The sequence below is a fragment of the Phacochoerus africanus genome, chromosome 2 (genome assembly GCF_016906955.1).
Source record: "Phacochoerus africanus isolate WHEZ1 chromosome 2, ROS_Pafr_v1, whole genome shotgun sequence".
In the NCBI taxonomy this organism is placed as follows: domain Eukaryota; kingdom Metazoa; phylum Chordata; class Mammalia; order Artiodactyla; family Suidae; genus Phacochoerus; species Phacochoerus africanus.
Genome location: NC_062545.1, coordinates 255,633,934 through 255,657,020, shown reverse-complemented (window position 1 = coordinate 255,657,020; position 23,087 = coordinate 255,633,934). Strand labels below are relative to the sequence as shown.

General features: G+C 37.9%; 1 long non-coding RNA gene across 1 annotated transcript in view; it reads left to right on the top strand.

The window, feature by feature from the left end:
- Window positions 1-23,087, top strand: part of LOC125120259 (uncharacterized) — a 31,479-nt gene that overhangs the window by 7,731 nt on the left and 661 nt on the right. Inside the window, exon 2 of the long non-coding RNA XR_007133295.1 lies at window positions 6-91. This is a non-coding gene — a long non-coding RNA (uncharacterized LOC125120259). The remainder of the gene's footprint in view (window positions 1-5; window positions 92-23,087) is intronic.

Below are 23,087 nucleotides of genomic sequence, written 5' to 3'. Positions count from 1 at the left end.
TCCAGGTCTGTTTTCTCAAGCCTCTACCTGATTGGATAAGATGAAGTTTAGAAGGAGGACCTGACCATTGGCCCCTGACTACCTGTCTTTGGTGAGCAAAGTTTTGCAAGCCTTTTGTACCTTGCTCGGTTTAATTTCTAAAGTTAACATCTGCAGTTTGAAAATCACATGTGGTTAAATATTCCTTGAAATTCTCTTTTATTGCTTATAATTTAAGTGTACGTGTGTATATACAACCATTGCAGTATTGTATGCATAAATGTACCCATATATATTCTTTAAACATTAAGATAGGAGTTCCCCTCATGGCTCAGTGGTTAATGAACTCATCTAGTATCCATGAGGATGCGGGTTCGATCCCTGGCCTTGCTCAGTGGGTTAAGGATCTGGTGTTGCCATGAGCTGTGGTGTAGGTCTCAGATGCTGTTCGGATCCCCCATTGCTGTGGCTGTGTTGTAGGCCAGCAGCTGTAGTTCCAATTCAACCTCTAGCCTGGGAACCTCCATATGCCATGTGTGTGACCCTAAAAAGACAAACAAAAAATTTAAGACAACAGCCTGGCAAAATGCTCATTTATGAGAGCGTTGTGAGAATGGAGACTGAGGAACAGCAGACTTTCCCATCTCACACTTAAGTCCAGATGGTGTGGCATCTTGAGCCTGTTTGACAAATTTGTACACATAAGACATACAAGTAAGTCAACTTGGCTTTATTTTTTTCTTTCTGGAACTATCTGTGCCCAGAAGAAGGAGAGATTTTTTTTTTCATTAATTGAATAAATATTCATTAAAGGCCTGCTTTTTGCCGGGTAGTGTTTGAGGCAGTGGGAATTCAGCAGGGAACAAAGCAAAGTCCCCTGCCTATATGGAACTGACAGTCTACAATGAACCCGCAGACAGTAAACAATCTGAGTGTGGCAGCCGGTAACTGATGGAGGAAACTGCACTACAGTGGGGATGTTAGGGCAGGGCCTGGGACAGCTGTTATGTCATATATGGGGAGAGGGAAGCCTTCTCTAATAGTGTGACATTGAGGAGAGACTTGAAGAAAATGAGGGTGTGAGCCTTGTGGATATCCGAGAGGGGAAAATTCCCAGACAGAGGAAACAGCAAATGCAGAGGCCCCGGGGTGCAAATGTTCTTAGCCTGTAGGAGGGCATCAGAGAGGCCATTGTGTCCAGAGGAGTGAAGACATAGCACAGTAGGGGTTGAGATGACAGAGGAAAGAGGGGTCTGCATAGGCCTTTCGGAGGAGATTGGCTTCTAGTCTTGAGTGAGAAGGGAAGCCTTCGGGAGGTGTTTGTAGTTATTAAGGAGCGATATTGAGGAACAATTTACATACTATTTACCAGTTTTCCTAGGAGGATTTTGAGGAGAGAAGAGAAATGATACAGTTTGACTTTTTTTTTTTTTTCATCTTTTTAGGGCCACAGGTGGGGCATGTGGGATTTCCAGGCGGGATCCAAGCCACACCTGCGACCTACACCGTAGCTCACAGCAATGCCGGACCCTTGACCCACTGAGCAAGGCTAGGGATCGAACCTACATCCTCATGGATACTAGTTGGATTTGTTTCCACTGTGCCACAACCGGAGCTCCTTGACTTATATTTTAAAGGAACCATTTTGGATGCTTCATTGAGAATAGACTAAGGGATCAAGAGGAAACCTAGGGACCCTGGTTAGGAAGCTAAGACAATAATCCAGGTGAAAGGTGGTTTCCTTATTCCTCACTCTCCTGCTCTTTAAGCAAACCATCAGACTCGTCACTCACATCAGACCTTTGACTCCTCCCCCACTTCACCCTCAGGGATGATCCTGCTTTCTGTTTCACTGAGGGAAGAGAACAAGCAGAAAAAAAACTTCCCAAATCCCTCACCATCACATCCGCCAGCCTTCCTGGAAGCATTTCCAGAGTCTGTCCTCCCTCCTTTTACTGTAAAAACAAAAAAGGTCTGTGCTCTAATTTACATCCAATTTAATGTTACTTGTGTGTTAGATCCCACTTCCTCTCACTCACCCAGGATGGCACCTGGGGTAATCACTGAGCAAAATTCCTGGCCTGTCATTTCTCTCTCTCTCTCTCTCTCTCTCTCTCTCTCTCTCTATATATATATATATATATATATATATTTATTTATTTGGGTATATGGACAACATTATTTTTTTCACAAAAATTCAAATATAAAGTACTGATTTAAGAAAATTCCCATCGTGGCTCAGTGGTTAACGAATCCGACTAGGAACCATGAGGTTGCGGGTTCGATCCCTCGCCTTGCTCAGTGGGTTAAGGATCCAGTGTTGCTGTGAGCTGTGGCGTAGGTCGCAGACAGGGCATGGATCCCACGTTGCTGTGGCTCTGGTGTAGGCAGGTGGCTACAACCACTAGCCTGGGAACCTCCATGTGCCGCAGGAACGGCCCCGGAAAAAGGCAAAAAGACAAAAAAAGAAAAGAAAATTATAAATGACCTAATAGCCATCAACAGTAGTTTGCTCTGGAAGAAATCTTTACAGATATGTTATGCTTTTATCATTCTTCAGTTACAAAGGACTGTCGTTAAGAGTTTAACTATAAACTGAAAGGAAGGAGTTCCAGCTGTGGCTCAGCAGTAGCAAACCTGACTAGTATCCATGAGGACGCAGGTTCAATCCCTGGCCTCGCTCAGTCGGTTAAGGATCTGGCGTTGCTGTGAGCTGTGGAGTAGGTCGAAGATGTGGCTCAGATCCCTGGTTGCTGTGGCTGTGGTGTAGGTGGCAGCTGCAGCTCCCATTGGACCCCTAGCCTGGGACCTTCCATATACTGCAGGTGATGCCCTAAAAAGCAAATAAATAAATAAATAAACTGATAGGAAGAGAATTAAACACATAGGAAAATAAATATCTTTTCCTATTGTTCTTTTCCTCACCCCTTTCCGAGATCCTGTCTCATTTTCACTTTAATTTAACTTTGAGCTTAGAATTTTAAGACATGTTAGCAAATTCTCAAAGCTCTGGCATGTATATGTTCCACCTGGGTTTGGGTCATTTAAGTGTATCTTGATCTCATTTCAGTTGTACACACACCAGTGTCATTAGTGAATATAAATTTGCTTTACAGGCAATAAATTGCATTTTTCAATCATGAGGCTTTCCATTTTATGTATTTATGTATTTTTAAATTTTTAGGGCCAAACCCATGGCATATGGAGGTTCCCAGGCTAGGGGTCAAGTCGGAGCTACAGCTGCCAGCCTATGCCAAAGCCACAGACAGTAATGCAGGATCCTTAACCCACTGAGTAAGGCCAGGAATCAAACCTGCGTCCTCATGGATACTAGTCCGATTCATTACCACTGAGACACGATGAGAACTCCCTAGTTTAGAATTCTGATAGGCAGTCTTCCAGAAACCAAACTGATAAAGAAGTAAATTTAGGTTTATAGAATATTAATGAATCAGTACTCACAAAAACATCTGCTATGTGAAGGGCACACTACTGAGTACATGGGGATTCAAAAAATTTAATCATTATCATCCATCCCCAGAACTCAAAGAGCTAACCACAAAAAACATTAACTTTGCACTTAGAAGACATTCAAAAATCTTGAAACATGTAACCAATAGTGGTTTAGCTGTAGATAGGTCTACATGGAGGAAGAGGACCAATTAAATATTTTAGGATCCTAAATCCTTCCCAGTTCTGAACTTTATAGCAGTATCATGAGGCAGTCTGGACACTTTCCTGGACTATTGAGAAATAGGAGAAAAATAGTGTCTTGAATACCACTTCTTTAAGATAGCTGGTTTAACTAGCAGCATGCTGTAGTACAAAGACCACTCAATTGGAAATCAAGAGAAGACTTTATTGATTCATTCATTCAAGAAATACTTATTAGTTATGTAATACATGCCAGGTTCTAGTGTGGCCCTGAGGACAAAAGAGTGTATAAGTTAGTATCACTGTCCTCAAGAAACTTATATTTTAAGGAAGGAAGACAAGACATTGAAAGTAGAACATTGAAGTACAATGAATGTAGGGGACATATAAGGTGCTGTGAGTTAATTTTTGCAGGTAACATGATTAACATATATATATATATAAAATAAGAATAAATTACTGTCCTGCACCTGGTATGATTATAACTTTAATACATATAAATAAGTGTCCTTTCGATCCCCTCCCCTTACAAAGGCTGTTTCACTTTAAAAGCCCACTAACAGTATATGAGAGCATCTATTTCCCCACATACTTAAACAGCACTAGATATTATATGCTTTTTTAATGGGTTTTATTTTTATTTTTAATAATTTCACCCTTACAAAATGTTACAGGGATAGTAAAAAGAATTCCCATTTGGCTTCAATCAGATTCACCAATTGTTAACATTGTTTGACTTTTACTTTATCATTCTGTCTAAATTATATTTTAGTTACAAATTTTTTTATTGAAGTATAGTTGGTTTATAATATTGCATTAGTTTCAGGCATATAGTGCAGCAATTCAGTTGTATATATATATATACTGAATATATATATATATAAAACTATATGTGTGTATATATATATATAAATTCTCTTTTAGAATCTTTTATAAGTTATTACAAAATACTGGGTACAGTTCCCTGTGCTATACAGTTGGTTCTTGTTGGTTATTTATTTTATATATGATAGTGGTATATGTTAATCCCAACCTAAAATTTATCCCTTCCTCTACCCCCTTACCCCTTTAGTAACCATAAGTTTTGTTTTCTATATCTGGGAGTCTCTTTATGTTTTAGAAATAAGTTCATTTGTGTATAGGTATGTGTGTGTTATTCCACATATCAAACTTAGTGAAGTCAGCCAAAGATAAATATCATATTATACTGATTATAAATATCATATTATACTGATTATAAATATAGGATATTTATCTTTGCCTGACTTCACTAAGTATGATAATCTCTAGGTCCATCATCTGATAATGATTGCCTTGGGTAGTATAGTCATTTTGACAGTATTGATTCTTCCAATTCAAGAAAATAGTATATATTTCCATGTTTGTGTCTTCTTTGATTTTTTTCATCAGCATCTTGTAGTTTTCAGAGTACAGGTCTTTTAACTCCTTAGGTTTATTACTGGGTATTTTATTCTTTTTGATGTGATGGTAAATGGAATTGTTTCCTTAATTTCTTTCCAAACTTTCCTTGTGATTGTGTAGATATGCAACAGATTTCTGTGTATTAATTTTGATTTCTGCAATTTTACTGAATTCATTGGTGAGCTCTAGTAGTTTTCTTGTAGCATCTTTAGGATTTTCTACTTATGGTATCATGTCATCTGCAAACAGTGGAATTTTATGTCTTTTCCAATTTGGATCCCTTTTATTTCTTTTTCTTCTCTAATTGACGTGGGAATTTCCAAAACTATGTTGGAAAGGGGCAAGAGTGGACGTCCTTGTCTTGTTTCTGTATCTTAGAACAAATGCTTTCAGCTTTTCACCATTGAATATGTTACATGTGTGTATGTCATATATGGCCTTTATTTGGTTGAGGTAGGTTCCCTCTATGCCCACTTTCTGGAGAGCTTTTTATCAGAAATAAATGTTGAATTTCATCAGAAGCTGTTTCTGCATCTATTGAGATGATCATATGGTTTTTATTCTTCAATTTATTAATGTGGTGTGTCACATTGATTTGCAGATATTGAAAAATCCTTGTATCCCTGGGATAAATCCCACTTGATCATGGTGTATGATCTTTTTAATATATTGTTGGATTTGGTTTGCTAATATTTTGTTGAGAACTTTTGCTCCTATGTTCATTAGTGATATTGACCTATAATTTTCTTTTTTGTGTGGTATTTTTGTCTGGTTTTGGGATCAGAGTGGCCTCATACAATGAGTTTGGAAGTGTTCCTTCTTCTGCAGTTTTGGGGAACGGTTGCAAAAGGGTAGGTGTTGACTCTTACTGTTTGATAGAATCCACCTGTGAAGCCATCTAGTCCTGCACTTTTGTTTGTTGGAAGTTTTAAAATCCAAGTTTCAATTTTAGTACTTGTAATTGATCCGTTCATATTTTTTTTTTTCTCTTTCTTCCTTGGCCAATCTCGGAAGATTTTACCTTTCTAAGAATTTGTCCATTTCTTCTAAGTTGTCCATTTCCTTGGCATATAGTTGCTTGTAGTGGTCTTTTGTTGTCCTCTATATTTCCATGATGTCAGTTGTAACTTCTTTTTCATTTCTAATTTTATGATTTGAGCCCTTTCTCTTTTTTTCTTAATGAGTCTGGCTAAAGAATTATCAATTTTGTGATATTTTCAAAGAACCAGCTTTTCATTTCATTGATCTTTTCTGTTATTTTCTTTGTCTCTATTTCATTTATTTCTGCTCTGATCTCTGTGATTTCTTTCCTTCTACTAACTTTGGGTTTTGTTTGTTCTTTCTCTAGTTGCTTTAGGTGTAAGGATAGGTTGTTTGAGATTTTTCATGTTTCCTGAGGTAAGGTTAAGATTGTATTGCTTAATACAATACAGTAAACTTCCCTCTTAGAACTGCTTTTGCTGTGTCCCATAGGTTTGGAGTGTTGGGTCTCTGTTGTCATTTGCTTCTAGGTACTTTTAAATTTCCTCTTCGATTTCTTCAGTGATACATTGGTATACATTGGTAATGTACAGTGGTACATTAGTAGCATGTTGTTTAGTCTCCACATGTTTGTGTTTTTTGAAGTTTTTTTCTTGTAGTTGATTCTTAGTCTCATAGTGTTATGGTCAGAAAAGATACTGGATATGATTTTAATTTTCTTAAATTTACTGATGCTTGATTTGTGGCCCAAAAGGTGACCTATCCTGGAGAATGTTCCATATGTACTTGAGAACAGTGTATATTCTGCTGCTTTTGGATGGAATGTTCTATAAATATCTATCAGCTAAGTCCATCTGGCCCAATGCATCATCTAAGGCCTGTGTTTCCTTATGGATTTTCTTTTTGAATGATCTGTCCATTGATGTGAGTGAGACATTGAAGTCCCCCACTATTATTGTGTTACTGTTGATTTCTCCTTTTATGTCTGTTAACATTTGCATTATATATTGAGGTACACTTGTGTTGGGTGCGTATATATTTATAATCATTACATCTTCTTCCTGGATTGCTCCCTTGATCATTATATATTGTCCTTCTTTATCTCTTATAACAATATTTATTTTAAAGTCTATTTTGTCTGATATGAGTATTGCTACTCCAGCTTTCTTTTGATTTCATTTTCATAGAATACCTTTTTCCATCACCTCACTTTCAGTCTGTATGTGTCTCTAGATCTGAAGTGGGTCTCTTGTACACAACATACATATAGGTCTCATTTTTGTATTCATTTACCTAACCTATCTCTTGGTTGGAGCATTTAATACATTTACATTTAAGATAATTATTGATATTTATTTTCTTATTGCCATTTTGTTAATTGTTTTGTGTTTGTTTTTGTAGGTCATTTTTCTTTCTTTTTTGATCTCTTGTGATTTGATGACTATCGTTAGAGTTGTGTTCGGATTCCTTTTTCTTTTCTTTACTTTTTTTTTTCTTTTTTTGGCAGTGGCATGCAGAAGTTCCTAGGCCAGGGCTTGGCTTTTTTCTTTTTTGTGTGTGTCTCTTTATAATTTGTTTACAGTTACCACAAGATTTTGAGATAGCAGTCTCTCTCTGTGTGCATGTGTCACTGTATTTAAGTTGCTCTAAGTTGCCAAGATCTTAATTTAAAATGCATTTCAAATATCCTGCATTTGTACACTCCTTCTTTCACAATTACTGGTTTTGATATCAGCGTGAGGATGATTTCCTGCCTTTACTTTATATTTGCCATTATGCTTTCCCATGTTTTAATTCTGAATTTAACAGTCAGAATTAAAACATAGGAGTTCCTGTTGTGGTTCAGTGGTTAATGAACCCAAGACGAGTAACCATGAGGTTGCAGGTTTAATACCTGGCCTCGCTCAGTGGGTTAAGGATCCCTCATTGCTATGGCTTTGGTGTAGGCTGGCAGCTACAGCTCTGATTGGACCCCTAGCCTGGGAACCTCCGTATGCCATGGGTGTGGCCCTAAAAAAAACCCAAAAAGACAAAAAGAAAAAAGAAAAACATAAGTTATAGAAAAATTGTTGAAGTGAAACAGAACATTAAGTGAAATACAATGAAATCTTTTTTTTCGTTGAGAACCTTTTTTATTTTAGGATAGTATTAGATTTACAGAAAAATTGCAAAAATGGTACATTGAGTTCCCATATATTTCATAGCCAGTTTTCCCAACTAACATCTTACATTCATTTTTACATTGCCACAATTAATGAATCTAGGTTGATACTTATCATTAACTAAAGTCTACACTTCATTAAAATTAACTTAGTTTTTAACCTAATGTCTATTTTTTTCAGTTCTAAGATCCTACCCAAGATACCATGTTACGTTTAGTTATAATGTCTTTCTAGACTCCTCTTGGCTGTGACATTTTCTAATCCTTTAAAAAAATTATCACTGAGAGTCTTTTTTTTTAAACTCTGTGCTTCAATTTGCATATTTTTTATTGATCTTTCTGTTTGCCCAATCTGTTTTTATACCAATCCAGTTGAGTTCTTAATTTCAGGTATACTGTTCTGAATGCTTATTTGATTCCTTTTTGGTTGATTCCAAATTGCTATTAAAGTTTTTCATTCTTTTTCTACTTTGTCTATCTTTCTATCTTGTTTTCTCTTGATTCCTGGTCAGTGGTACTGACATTTTGTATGTCTGCTAAGTTTTGATCATGTACTTGTCATCATGATAAAAGGACCATAGAGTTTCAAGTTGATGTCATCTTTTACCAGGAAAAGTTCTCTCTCTCTTTTCTTTTAAAGTAGATAGGGTCATCTCAGCCAAGCTATGTTAGTGCTAGGTCGCAGGGGTTTTTTGTTTGTTTGTTTGTTTGATTGTTTTTGTCTTTTCTAGGGCCTCACCTGTGGCATATGGAGGTTCCCAGGGTAGGGGTCTAATCAGAGCTGGCCTGCGCCAGGGCCACAGCAACTCAGGATCTGAGCTGCATCTGCAACCTACACCATAGCTCACGGCAGCACCAGATCCTTAGCCCACTGAGTGAGGCCAGGGATCGAACCTGCAATCTTATGGTTCCTAGTCAGATTTGTTAACCATTGAGCCACTTGATGGGAACTCCCCGGGTTGCAGTTTTGATAACATTTTTTTTACCTCTTGATTACTCCTTTTCCTAGGATGTGGCCCTCCTGAGCACTCAGTTGAAAATGTGGCAGCTCTTTGTCTCCTCAGCCCTGAAAAATTGTGGGAGATTTACTTTTGACATTCAGAGGTTTTCAGCCTAACTCTTCAGACCCCCTCCCCCCGCCGCCACTTTATACAGCTTGAAAATTCAGATTCTTGGAGTTCTCTGGCAGCTTAGTAAGTGAAAATATCTGGCATTGTCACTGTTGTGGCATGGGTTCAGTCCTTGGCCCAGGAACTTCTGCATGCCTTGGGCGTGGCCAAAAGAAAAACCCAGATTCTTTGGGAAGAATCTGGTCATGTTTGAGGTCTTTTCTGTCCCTAATTTTGCTACTTCAGCCACTTGTAAATGCCAAAATCTGTACTGTTTCTTTGCCCTTCTTGACTGGCCTTCTGTGAGGGGTCAATGTTGGATTCTCAGCCAGAATTGGTAAGTTTATTTCCTACTGGTGAAAAGTGGCTGTATATCCTCAAGTGTCAGTTTATCACTTCTCTAGAGCTTTTTGATTGTTTTGTTTTCAAACTCATCCAAGTCTCCATTAAACTTTTCTTTCCAAATAGAGGACCTATATTTTAATAACAAGAATTGTATCTGTTTTATCTTTTCTATTGTCTAAAGAGGGTAGCACAAGGGAAGTTGTATTGCAGTGTGAAATATGGCAGCAGACAGTGATATCAACATTTTTGGGGTAAGTCGATTAGCTGTTTGACATCTGAGGAATCTCACTGTGGCAGTTATCTTGGTGAATTCCTCATCATCTAGAGTCTTATCCTCATATTTGCAGATTCAGAAATTTGAAGTCAGTGCAGAGATAGATTCATCCATGTCAATTTATAATGACTAATGAGTTAAACAGAAAGTGGATTTATATTACATCGAGATCTAGAACTATCAAGGAATTCATATCTTTATATTATTTGGCAGGAAATAAAGAAAAAAGAAAACAAAATTCTAATCCTAATTTTGCCTGGCAAGTGTGGAGTTAAATACCAAAGGAAGTTAATGGTGTGATGAAAATATGTAATGTTTTTATTGTTTTGTTTTTTTGTTTTGCTTTTTTTAGGGCCACACTTGCAGCATATGGAGGTTCCCAGGCTAGGGGTCCAATCAGAGCTGTAGCTGCCAGCCTACACCACAGCTCACGGCAATGCCAGATCCTTAACCCACTGAGCAAGGCCAGGGATCAAAACCACAACTTCATGGTTCCTAGTCAGATTCATTTCCACTGAACCATGATGAGAACTCCTTATTCGTATTTTTTTAGCTTATTAAATTGCTTTCATTTTAGTTCTTAAGGTTCAGAACTTCTAATTATACATTTTTAATTAAAATGTTCTTATTGATGTTGTAGCTGATTTAGAATGTTGTGCCACATTCTTCTGTACAGCAAAGCATGACTCGGGCATACGTACATATAGATTCTTTTTAACATATATATTCTTTTCCATCATGGTCTGTCTTAGGAGATTGGATGTAGTTCCCTGTGCTATACAGTAGGACCTTGTTGTTTAGCCATTCTAAATGTAATAGTTTGTGTCTACTAACCCCAAACTCCCAGTCCGTCCTCTCCGCACCCCCTTGGCAACCACAAGTCTGTTCTCTGTGTTTCTTTCTTTTTTTTTTTCCTCCCTTCCCATTTATTTATTTATTTATTTTGTCTTTTTGCCATTTCTTGGGCAGCTCCCGCAGCATATGGCGGTTCCCAGGCTAGGGGTCGAATCGGAGCTGTAGCCGCTGGCCTACGCCAGAGCCACAGCAACGCGGGATCCGAGCCGCGTCTGCAACCTCCACCACAGCTCACAGCAACGCCGGATCGTTAACCCACTGAGAGAGGTCAGGGATCGAACCCGCAACCTCATGGTTCCTAGTTGGATTCGTTAACCACTGCGCCACAAAGGGAACTCCTGTTCTCTGTGTTTCTGAGTCTGTTTCTGTTTTGCAGATAGGTTATTTGTGCCTTACTTTATTATATTTTATTGTCTTTTTAGGGTTGCATGCATGCATATGGAGGTTCCGAGGCTAGGGGTCACATTGGAGCTGTAGCTGCCAGCCTACACCACAGCCATAGCAATGCTAGACCTGAGCCACATCTGTGACCTACACCACAGCTCCTGGCAATGACAGATCTTTAACCCACTGAGCGAGGCCAAGGATCAAACCTTCATCCTCATGGATACTAGTCAGATTCATTTCTGCTGAGCTACAACAGGAACTGTGCCATATTTTAGATTCCACATATAAGTGCTGTCATATGGCATTTGTTTTTCTCTGACTTACTTCACTTAGTATGATAATCTCTAGTTGCATTCATGTTGCTGCAAATAGCATTATTTTGTTCTTTTTGATGGCTGAGTATTCCATCATGTATGTGTACCATATCTTTTTAATCCATTCATCTATCAATGAATATTTAGGTTTTTTCCATTTCTTGGCTGTTGTAAATGGTGCTGCTTTGAATACACAGGTGCATGTATTTTTTTTTTGCCTTTTCTAGGGCTGTTCCTGCGGCATATGGAGGTTCCCAGGCTAGAGGTCTAATTGGAGCTGTAGCTGTCAGTCTACACCAGAGCCACAGCAACATGGGATCCAAGCCGAGTCTGCAACCTACACCGATCCTTACTTAACCCACTGAGCAAGGCCAGGGATTGAACCTGCAACCTCATGGTTCCTAGTCAGATTTGTTAACCACTGCGCCATGATGGGAACTCCTTTTTTCTTTTTCTTTTCTTTTTTTTTTTGCATGTATCTCTTTGTTTTTTTTTTTTTTGTCTTTTTGCCTTTTCTAGGGTTGCTCCCACAGCACATGGAGGTTCCCAGGCTAGGGGTCCAATAGGAGCTGTAGCCACCGGCCTACACCAGAGCCACAGCAACTCGGGATCCTAGCCACATCTGCAACCTATACCACAGCTCACGGCAATGCTGGATCCTTAACCCACTGAGCAAGGCCAGGGATTGAACTCCCAACCTCATGGTTCCTAGTCAGATTCGTTAACCACTGAGCCACGATGGGATCTCCATCATGTATCTTTTTGTTTTGTTTTGTTTTGTTTTAATTTTTTTTTATTTTTTGTCTTTTGTTGTTGTTATTGTTGTTGTTGTTGTTGTTGCTGCTATTTCTTGGGCCACTCCCGCGGCATATGGAGGTTCCCAGGCTAGGGGTTTAATCGGAGCTGTAGCCACCGGCCTACGCCAGAGCCACAGCAACGCGGGATCCAAGCCGCGTCTGCAACCTCCACCACAGCTCACGGCAACGCCGGATTGTTAACCCACTGAGCAAGGCCAGGGACCGAACCCGCAACCTCATGGTTCCTAGTCGGATTCGTTAACCACTGCGCCACGACGGGAACTCCTAATTCTGGGCTTTCTATCCTGTTCCACTGATCTATATTTCTGTCTTTGTGCCAGTACCATATGATTTTGATGACTGTAGCTTTGTAGTGTAGTCTGAGGTAAGGGAGCCTGACTCTTCCAGCTCCATTTTGCTTTCTCAGGATGGCTTTGGCTATTTTGTGTCTTTTGTGCTTCCAAAAAAACTTTAAAATATTTCATTCTAGTTCTGTGAAAAATGTCCTTGGTAATGGATTGCATTGAATCTGTAAATTGCCTTGGGTAGTATAGTCATTTTGATAATATTGATTCTTTCAATCCAAGAGCATAGTATGTCTTTCTCTCTGTTTGTGTCATCTTTGATTTATCAAGTGCCTTATAGTTTTCAGAGTGCAGGTTTTTGTCTCTTTAGGTAGGTTTATTCCTAAGTATTTTATTCTTTTTGATGTGATGGTAAATGGGATTGTTTCCCTAATTTCTCTTTCTGGTCTTTGGTTGTTAGTATATAGAAATGCAGTCAATTTCTGTGTATTAATTTTTTATCCTGCGACTTTGCCAAATTCATGGATGAGCTCTAACAGTTTTCTGGTAGAGTCTTTAGGATTTTCTAGGTTTAGTATCATGTCATCGCAAATAGTGATAGTTTTACTTCTTCCTTTCCAATCTGGAATCCTTTTCTTTTTCTTCTCTGATTGCTGTGGTTAGGACTTCCAAAACTATGTTGAAGAGTAGTGGCAAGAGTGGACATCCTTGTCTTCTTCCTGATCTCGGTGGGAATTCTTTCAGCTTTTCACCATTGAGAATGATATTAGCTGTGGGTTTGTCATATATGGCCTTTATTATGTTGAGGTAGGTTCCCGTTATGCCCACTTTCTGAAGTGGTTTTTTTTTTTTATCAGAAATGGATGTTGGATTTTGTCAAAGGCTTTTTCTGCGTCTATTGAGAGGATCATATGGTTTTTATTCTTCAGTTTGTTGATGTGGTGTATCACACTGATTGATTTGCAAATATTAAATAATCCTTGCATCCTGGAATAAATCCCACTTGATCATGATGTACAATCCTTTTCATGTATTGTTGGATTTGGTTTCCTAGTATTTTGTTGAGAATTTTTGCATCCATGTTCATCAGTGATATTGGCCTGGGATTTTCTTTTTTTCTAGTATCTTTGTCTGGTTTTGGTATCAGGATGACTATGACCTCATAGAATGATTTTGGGAGCATTCCTTACTCTGCAGTTTTTTTGGAATAGTTTCAGAAGGAGGGGTGTTAGCTCTTCTCTAAATGTTTGATAGAATTCGCCTGTGAAGCCATCTGGTCCTGGACTTTTGTTTGTTGGAAGTTTTAAAGTCACAGTTTCAATTTCAGTACTTGTGATTAGTCCATTCATCTTTTCTATTTTGTCTTGGTTTAGTCTTGGAAGATTGTACTTTTTAAAGAACTTGTCCGTTTCTTCTAGGTTGTCCGTTTTATTGGCATATAGTTGCATGTAGTCATCTCATGAGTCTTTGTATTTCTGTGATTCTGTTGTAACTTCTTTTTCATTTCTAATTTTATTGATTTGAGTCTTCTCTTTTTTTCTTGATAAGTCTGGCTAAGGGTTTATCAATTTTGTTTATCTTTCCAAAGAATAAGCTTTTAGTTTCATTGATCATTTCTGTGGTTTTCTTCATTTCTATTTCATTGATTTCTGCTCTGATATTTATTATTTCTTTCCTTCTGCTAACTTCTTGTATGTTCTCTCTCTAGTTGCTTTAGATGTAAAGTTAGTTTGTTTATTTGAGCTTTTTCTTGTTTGCTGAAGTAGGTTTATATTGCTATAAACTTCCCTCTTAGAACTGCTTTTGATGAATCCCATAGGTTTTGGAGTGTTGTGTCTTTGTTGTATTTTGCTTCTAGGTACTTTTTAATTTCCTCTTTGATTTCTTCAGTGATGCATTGGTTGTTTAGTAGCATGTTGTTTCATCTCCACGTGTTTGTGTTTTTTGCAGTTTTTTTCTTGTTGTTGATTTCCAGTTATATAGCATTGTGGTTGGAAAAGATGCTTGATATGATTTCAGTTTCCTTAAAGTTACTGAGATTTGCTTTGTGGCCCAGGATATGATCAGTCCTAGAGAATGTTCCATGTGCATTTGAGAAGAATGTGTATTCTGCTGCTTTTGGATGAAATGTTATATAAATATCTATTAAATCCATCTGGTCTAATGTGTCATTTAGGACCTGTGTTTCCTTATTGATTTTCTGTCTGGATGATCTGTCCATTGCTGTAAGTGGGGTGTTAAAGTCCCCTGCTGTTATTGTGTTTTATTGATTTGTCCTTTTAAAGTTGTTAGTAGTTGCCTTTTATATTAAGGTGATCCTATGTTGGGTGTATATATATTTATAATTGTTATATCATCTTCTTGGATTGATCCTTTGATCATTATGTAATGTCCTTCTTTGTCTCTTATAATATTCTTTATTTTAAGATCTATTTTGTCTGATATAAGTATTGCTACTCCAGCTTTCTTTTGGTTCCCATTTGCATACAATATTTTCTTCTACCCTCTCACTTTCAATTTATATGTGACCCTGGAAATGAAGTGGGTCTCTTGAAGACAGCATATATGTGGATCTTGTTTTCATATCCATTCAGCCAGCCTATGTCTTTTGGTTGGGGCATTTAGTCCATTTACATTTAAGGTAATTATTGATATGTATGTTCTCACTGTCATTTTATTGACTCTTTTGGATTTGTTTTTGTGGGTCTTTTTTCTTCCCTTCTTCTTTTGTTCTTTTGTGGTTTGATGACTATCTTTAATGTTGTATTTGAGTTGCTTTTTCTTATTTGTGTCTGTATCTATTGTACATTTTTGTTTTGCATTTACCCTGTAGTGTTTTTTTCCCCTGTAGTTTTGATATAGGAGTATATATACACAAGATTGTTTTAAGTTATTGGTCTCTTAATTGCAAGTGTATCTCCAGTGTCCTGCATTTGTACCTTCCTCTTCTCACGATTTCTGTTTTTGGTAGCATATTTGTTTGTGGATGGTTTCCTGCCTTTGCTGTATGTATGCCTTTACTGGTGAGCCTGGTCATTTGTAATATTTTTGTTTCTAGTGTGGCCTTTTCTGCCTAGAGAAGTTCCTTTAGTATTTGTTGTACAGCTGGTTTAGTGGTGCTGAATTCTCTTATCTTTTGCTTGTCTGTAAAACTTTTGATTTTTTCCTTCAAATTTGAATGAGAGCCTTGCTGGGTAGAGTAATCTTTATTGGAGGTTTTTTGCTTTTATCACTTTAAGTATATGTTTTTTCTTCTTTCTTTCTTTCTTTCTTTCTTTCTTTCTTTCTTTCTTTCTTTCTTTCTTTCTTTCTTTCTTTCTTTCTGTTCTTTCTTTTTCTTTCTTTCTTTCGTTCTTTCTTTCTTTCTTTCTTTCTTTCTTTCTTTTCTTCCTTCCTTCCTTCCTTCCTTCCTTTCTTTTTGCCATTTCTTGGGCCACACCAGCGGCATATGGAGGTTCCCAGGCTAGGGGTCGAATCGGGGCTGTAGCTGCCTGCCTATGCCAGAGCCACAGCAATGCGGGATCTGAGCTGCGTCTGCAACCTACACCACAGCTCACGGCAACGTCAGATTGTTAACCCACTGAGCAAGGGCAGGGATCGAACCTGCAACCTCATGGTTCCTAGTCAGATTCGTTAACCACTGCGCCACGACGGGAACTCCAGTATATATATTTTTTCTGATGAAAAATCTGCCAATAACCTTATTGGGGTTCCTTTGTATGTTTTTGTTTCTTTTCCCTAGCTGCTTTCAGTATTTTCTCTTTGTCCTTAATTTTGGTCAATTTGATTAATATGTGTCTTGGGGTGTTCCTCCTGGGTTTATTTATATAGTACTGGTTGTGCTTCCTGGATTTGAGTGAGTGATTCCTTTCCCATGTTAGGGAAGTTTTTGGCTATTACCTTTTAATATATTTTTATGGCCCTTTCTATTCTCCTTCTGGCACCCCTATAATACAGATGTTGGTGTTTAACATTGTCCCTGAGTTCTCTGAGACTGTCTTCATTTCTTTTCAATCTTTTTTCTCTTTTTTATTACACATCAGTGATCTGTTCTCCACCTAGCTTATTTGTTCTTCTCTCTCTTGTATTCTGCTGTTTTTTGCTTCTAATGAATTTTTTATTTCAGTTATTATATTTTGCATCTCTACTTGCTTAATCCTTAAATCTTATATTTCTTTGCTCAGTGTTTCTTGTAATTTATCAGTCTCTGCCTCCAGTTTATTTCCAGTGTCTTTTTTTTTTAATTTAATTTTTTTTACGGAATAAAATACATACATTTAAACACAATTACATTCACACAGATTATTATATCATGGATCTTAAGAAACAGATTAAGTGACTCCCTCTGGAGAAGTGAAATGCAAGATGTGCTGAGACAAATAAGAAATTTATTCTATACTTTATCCCATTTTGTATGGCTTTCATCTTTACTATTTAGTATTATGTACTACATTTCAATTTTTCTTTAAATATTAGCCTTATATTAAAATTGTGTATATTGTGCAAGTAAAATTTATAAAGAAGAAAGCCTTATATACCATTAAATATTTTATAAGCATAATAAAAAGAATAACTTAACTGGTAAGAATAAAAATAATACACCCTCTGAAAATAAGTAAAATATAAAATGCATAAATTGGTTAAAAAACAGTGTAACTATATAAATATGTCCCTACAATTTGTTACATCTTATTGATTCTTCAATATAGGTATTACACCATTCTAGGTGATGAGATAAACAAGACATTATAGACCTTACATTGTACCTTGGAGAGAAATGGTTATTAATAATACAATTGTAGAACTGTATTATTTAATTATAAAGTTGCATTATTTAATTATAATTATCATAAATTCTTTGATGGAGAGGAAATCAGAATCAGATCTAAGGAGACTTCAGCATTCCAAGAATGATGTCAGATGACCCCCTTCATGGTGGATTATGCACTTATTTACTATGAGATATATTTCTTCTCCAGAGATTCCTTGTTTGTGTATCAACTGTAGATTTTTGGTTTGCAGTTATTCTGAAGTTTTGATATAACAGTCTATATGTATATTAAATTGTTTTAAGTTGTTGTTCTCTTAATTGCAAGGTCATCTCCAGTGTCCTGCATTTGCACCCACCTCTTCTCATGATTTCTGATTTTGGTGGTATAATTGTGCATGGATGATTTCGTATCTTTACTGTATATATACCTTTACTGGTGAGCCTTGTCATTTGTGGCATTTTTGTTTCCTGTTGCTGTTTTCTTTTCTGCCTAAAGAAGTACCTTTAGTATTTGTTGTAAGGCTGGTTTAGTATTGCTGAACTCTCAACTTTCACTTATCTGTGAAGGTTTTGATTTCTCCTTCAAATCTGAATGAGAGCCCTGCTGGGTAGAGTAATTTTGGGTGGAGGTTTTTTCCTTTCATCAGTTGAGTATATCATGCCACTCCCTTCTGGCCTGCAGAATTTCTGCTGAAAAATCTGCCGATAACCTTATTGGGATTCCCTTGTATGTTACTTGTTTTTTTTCCTAGCTGCTTTCAAGATTTTCTCTTTGTCTTTAATTTTGTTCAGTTTGATTAATATGTGTCTCGGTGTATTCCTCCTTGGGTTTATTTTATATGGTACTCGCTGTGCTTCCTGGATTTGAGTGAGTGGTTCCCTTCCCATGTTAGGGAAGTTTTTGACTATTATCTCTTGGAATGTTTTTTCTGTCCCCTTCTCTCTCTCTTCTCCTTCTGGCACCCCTATAATATGGATGTTGGTGCGTTTAACATTGTCCCAGAGTTCTCTGAGACTCTCTTCATTTCTTTTCAGTCTTTTTTCTCTTTTCTGTTCTGCATCTGTAATTTCCGCTAATCAGTCCTCCACCTCACTTATTTGTTCTTCTGCCTCCTATATTCTGCTGTTGGTTGCTTCTAGTGAATTTTTATTTCAGTTGTTGTATTTTGCATCTCTTCTTGTTTAAGTTTTATTTCTTGTATCTCTTTGGTTAGTGTTTCCTGTAAGTTATCCATCTTTGCCTCCAGTTTATTCCCAATGTCTTGCATCATCTTCAGCATCAACAGTCTAAAGTCTTTTTCCTGGAGGCTGAGAATCTCCTCATTGCTCAGCTGTTTTTCTGGGGTTTTTCCTTTCTCCCTCATCTGAGTTATAGTTCTCTGTCTTTTCATTTTTATAGGTTTTTGGTGTGGTGACCATTTTACAGAGAGTAAAATTGTAGCCTCTCTTATTTCTGGTGTCTGCCCCCTTGTGGCTGAAGTCCGTATGGGGGCTTGCTGTAGGTTTGCTGATGGGTGGGGCTGATGCCTGCCCACTGGTAGGTGGAGCTGATTCTAATCCCTTTGGTGGGTGGGACTTAGTCTCTGGATGGGATTAGAGGCAGCTGTGTGCCTGAGGGGTCTTTAGGTAGCCTGTTTACTGAGGGGTGGGGCTGTGATCCCACCTGGATTGTTGTTTGCCCTGGGGCTTCTCAGCGGCTGACTGATGGATGGGGCCATATTTTCCCAAAATGGCCACCTCCAGAGAAAGGCAGCTGCTGAATATTCCCGAGAGCTTTGCTTTCAATGTCCTTCCCTCACAACAAGCCACATTCACCCCTGTTTTCCCAGGATGTCCTCCAAGAACTGTAGTCAGGTTTGACCCAGATTCCCATGGAGACCTCGCTCTGCCCTGGGACCCAGTGCACATGAAAGTCCGTGTGCGCCTTTTAAGAATGGAGTCTCTGTTTCCCCCAGTCCCGTGGAGCTCCTCACACAAGCCCCACTGGCCTTCAATGCCAGATGCTCCAGGGGCTCTTTATCCCAGCGCTGGATCCCCACACATGAGGGTTTGATGTGGGGCTCAGAACTCTCACTCCTGTAGGTGAGTCTCTGTGAACCAGTTAGCTTTCAGTCTTTGGAGCTTCCTACCTAGGAGGTATGGGGTTGTTTATATTGTGAAATCGCCCCTCCTACCTCTTGATGTGGGCTCTTTTTCTTCTGGAGTAGGGTATCTTTTTTAAGGTTTCCAGTCCATTTGGGTGGAGATTGCTCAGCCTTTAGTTGTGAATTTTGTTCTTTTTAGGAGAGAAGTTGAGCTCCAGTCCTTCTATTCCACCATCTTAATCCGGAATCCTTTCCAGAGTCTTGAATCAACTTCACTATCATCAGTCTAAAGTCTTTTTCATGGAGGTTGATAATCTCCAGATCCCTTAGCTGTTCTGTGTTTTTTCTTGCTCCCTTATCTAAGTTTTAGTTCTCTGCCTTTTCATTTTTATAGGTTTTTGGTGTGGTCTCCTTTTTGCAGACAGTAGAGTTGGAGCCTCTCTTGCTTCTGATGTCTGCCCCCCTTGTGGCTGAAGTTGGTACTGGGACTTGGTGTAGGCTTCCTGATGGGAGGGAGGCCACTGGTTGGAGCTGATTCTCTCTGGTGGGTGGGGCTTTGTCCCTGGTAAGTATAGAGGCAGCTGTGTACCTGGAGACTTGAGGCAGCCTGTTTTACTGATGGGTGGATTATTGCTTGGCCTGGGGCTTCTCAGCACTGAAGGGTGGGGCCAGATTTTTCCAAAACACATGCTGATGATTATTCCAGAGACCATTGCCTCCAGTGTCCTTCCCCCACAATGAGCCACAGTCATCCTCTCTTTCCCCAGGAGATCTTCCAAGAACTGCAGTCAGGTCCGACCCATATTCTTTTGGAGTCTCTGCTTTGCCCTGGGACCCAGTGCGTATGAAAGCGTATGTGTGCCTTTCAAGAATGGTGTCTCTGTTTCCCCCAGTCCCATGGAGCACCTGCACACAAGCCCCACTGGCCTTCAATGCCAAATGCTCTGGGGGCTCCTTCTCCCAATAACAGATCCCCAGGCAAGGGGACCTGATGTGGGGTTCAGGATGCTCACTCCCATAAGGAAGTCTTTGTGATACAGTTACTTTCCAGTTTATGGGCTGCCCACCCAGCGGTATGGGGTTGCTTACATCATGTAATTGTACCTCCTACTATCTTGATGTGGTCACCTCTTTGTCTTCTGGAGTAGGATATCTTTTTTGATAGCTTGCTGTCTGTTTGGTTGAAGGTAGTTCAGCAGTTGGTTGTAATTTTGTTGATTTTATGAGAGAAGATGAGCTCTAGTCCTTCTATTCTGCCATCTTACTCCCGTCTCCCCACCATTGCTTTACTTTTGATTGATCCATACTTCTTTATATGTATTGCTACATAGGATTATAACCTTGTCCATTTATGTAGTACCGCCTTATCATATCTATACACTTTCTATTATTTCTTTGGTTGAATTCATATTTTTATATTTATAGTTTATGTAAATATAGATAGATTTCTTATTTTCAGTGTTTTTGTAGGGAAACTTCAGCATTGCTTCTGTATACTCTCAACAGGTACATAGTAGGCACCAAATAAGTGCTTTTGGACAGTCTTGAACTTAGAACTTTAGAACCCTGAACCCTCTTTGAACTTTCTAGCCTTCTACTTTATTTTAAGTTGTTAGCTTTACTCTTTCTTTCATAAGTAGTTGAATGAATGATCCCTTAGTAAGCAAGTATTTGATGTTCTAGGAACCAGGCATCGAAGGCTGTTCCAGGGGACTTTACATAGTGGTAATGAAAAGAATCGGACCATTTTCAGATACTGTAAAGGGAAGTGATAACAACTGTAGGAGCCTTGTCTCATGGGTTAAGTATAGCTTTGTAATTACTATAGATCACCATGGCTTCTTCCCTAAATGTCAAAATGTTTGGCATTATGGGATTTACAAGGGCTTATCTGATCTATACTTTGAGTTAGTGACCAGAGATTTTTAATTTTATTTGTTCATTGAGATAAAATATTTCTTTTATTATTAAAGATGTGATTGCTTTTTTCTTCAAAACATTGTACACAGATGACTTTATTATGTTGCCTTAGCAGCATCAATATTCCTACATTTCAGATTTCCTAAACACAACTTAGGAACAATTCTGGATCCATTGTAAACACCCAAGCACATATCCTTCACCAAGAATCCAAGCATCAACTTTTTAAAACAGACATTATCTTCTAAGTAGAAAGAATCGTATTAATAGATAACAGAGGGAAAAATGGAGAAACGTCACAAAATAGTGAAGAACAAATCAGACAACTAGGTAACAACCAAGTAGCTAGAAATCCTTGTAAATAATAGTCTGTCTGTTGTGATGGTGGTACCAACAATATTGGTACTAGGTGGTGGATTTAGAAATGCTGGTTAGTGTCCACTCTGCAGAGCCTCCTCTTATCCATGTATAAAACAGTTCATCTAGTGGGCTCAACATTCACCTTCATTTCTACATATCTTTATCCATCTCACATGTTTTTGTGAACTCCCAGTAAGAGATGGCCCTCTTTCATTTGTTAGTGAATCTCTGTATTTGTACCCTAGACTCCATTATTTTCTATTTGTTTTAGGACCTTGATTTAATGATTATTTCATAATTCAGTCTCTCCCTGTTCTAATTTTCAAAGTTGAAAAGTTTTTCTTGTTTTTAAAAAAACATTTGTGTAACAATATTTTAATTTTTACTTACATTTTAATTTTAGTCTTTTTTCATTACCACACTTTTTGTACTCATAGTTAACAGTGTCAATTCTACCCTAATTTTTGAATTTAGACTCTTATCATCTGTTTTTCTATTAAAATTATTTTGAAGAGACCCCTGAATTCTGAATTCTTTCTTGATAGAAACTTAGTCCTTTCCATATTCTAAATTTTCTGCTTCATTTGATATTTTGTCTTTGCTTTTGTGACATCACCAGGTTATTTTCTGTTCTAATTTCTTTGCAAGGGCTTTTTCATTAGTTTCACTTCCTCCCTAACACGAATGCCTGTCCTTTTAAGGTTTATTTTCTGCTTGTTTATTTTTCATCCCAAACAATCCATGCATCCTATATCCTAAAAATAGTCTTTCCATGCCATTAATTCCCTGATATGTCTTTTTCCCTTTACATATCTCATTTGAATTCTCCATACTTTCCCTGCTTAGAGTAGATCACTACTTGAATGTCCCACTTCACTTTAATAAATTACTTTATAAACTCAATATGGTGAAATGTGAAGTCACCAACTTTCTCTAAGTAGCCTCTTTTTCCTTCTCCAGTATTTCTGTCATTCATACCACTATTATTGGCGCTATTTGTTCCTCTCTTAGCACCACTATATTAGTTCTAACTTTCTTGGCTGGAAACCAAGCATCTTTATGAACCTCATTTTGTAAAAATTCCTCATAATCAATGTCCGTATGTTTTTGTTTCTTCTGTTTTAGATTTACTTTTATACTGAATTCTTATGTATTATCTTAATCCAGGCCCATATCATTTATATTATACTTTCTTACTGAATTTGATTGCTTTATTCTATTATCCATTTTAGATGAAATTAGCAAGTACTTCATCTAAAAATCACATATTTATCATGTTGCTACTATGACAGAAAACTTCAATTTTTCTATCTCCTACTATATGACATTTTTTGTCAGAATTTGTTATTATATGATCCCATTTCATTTT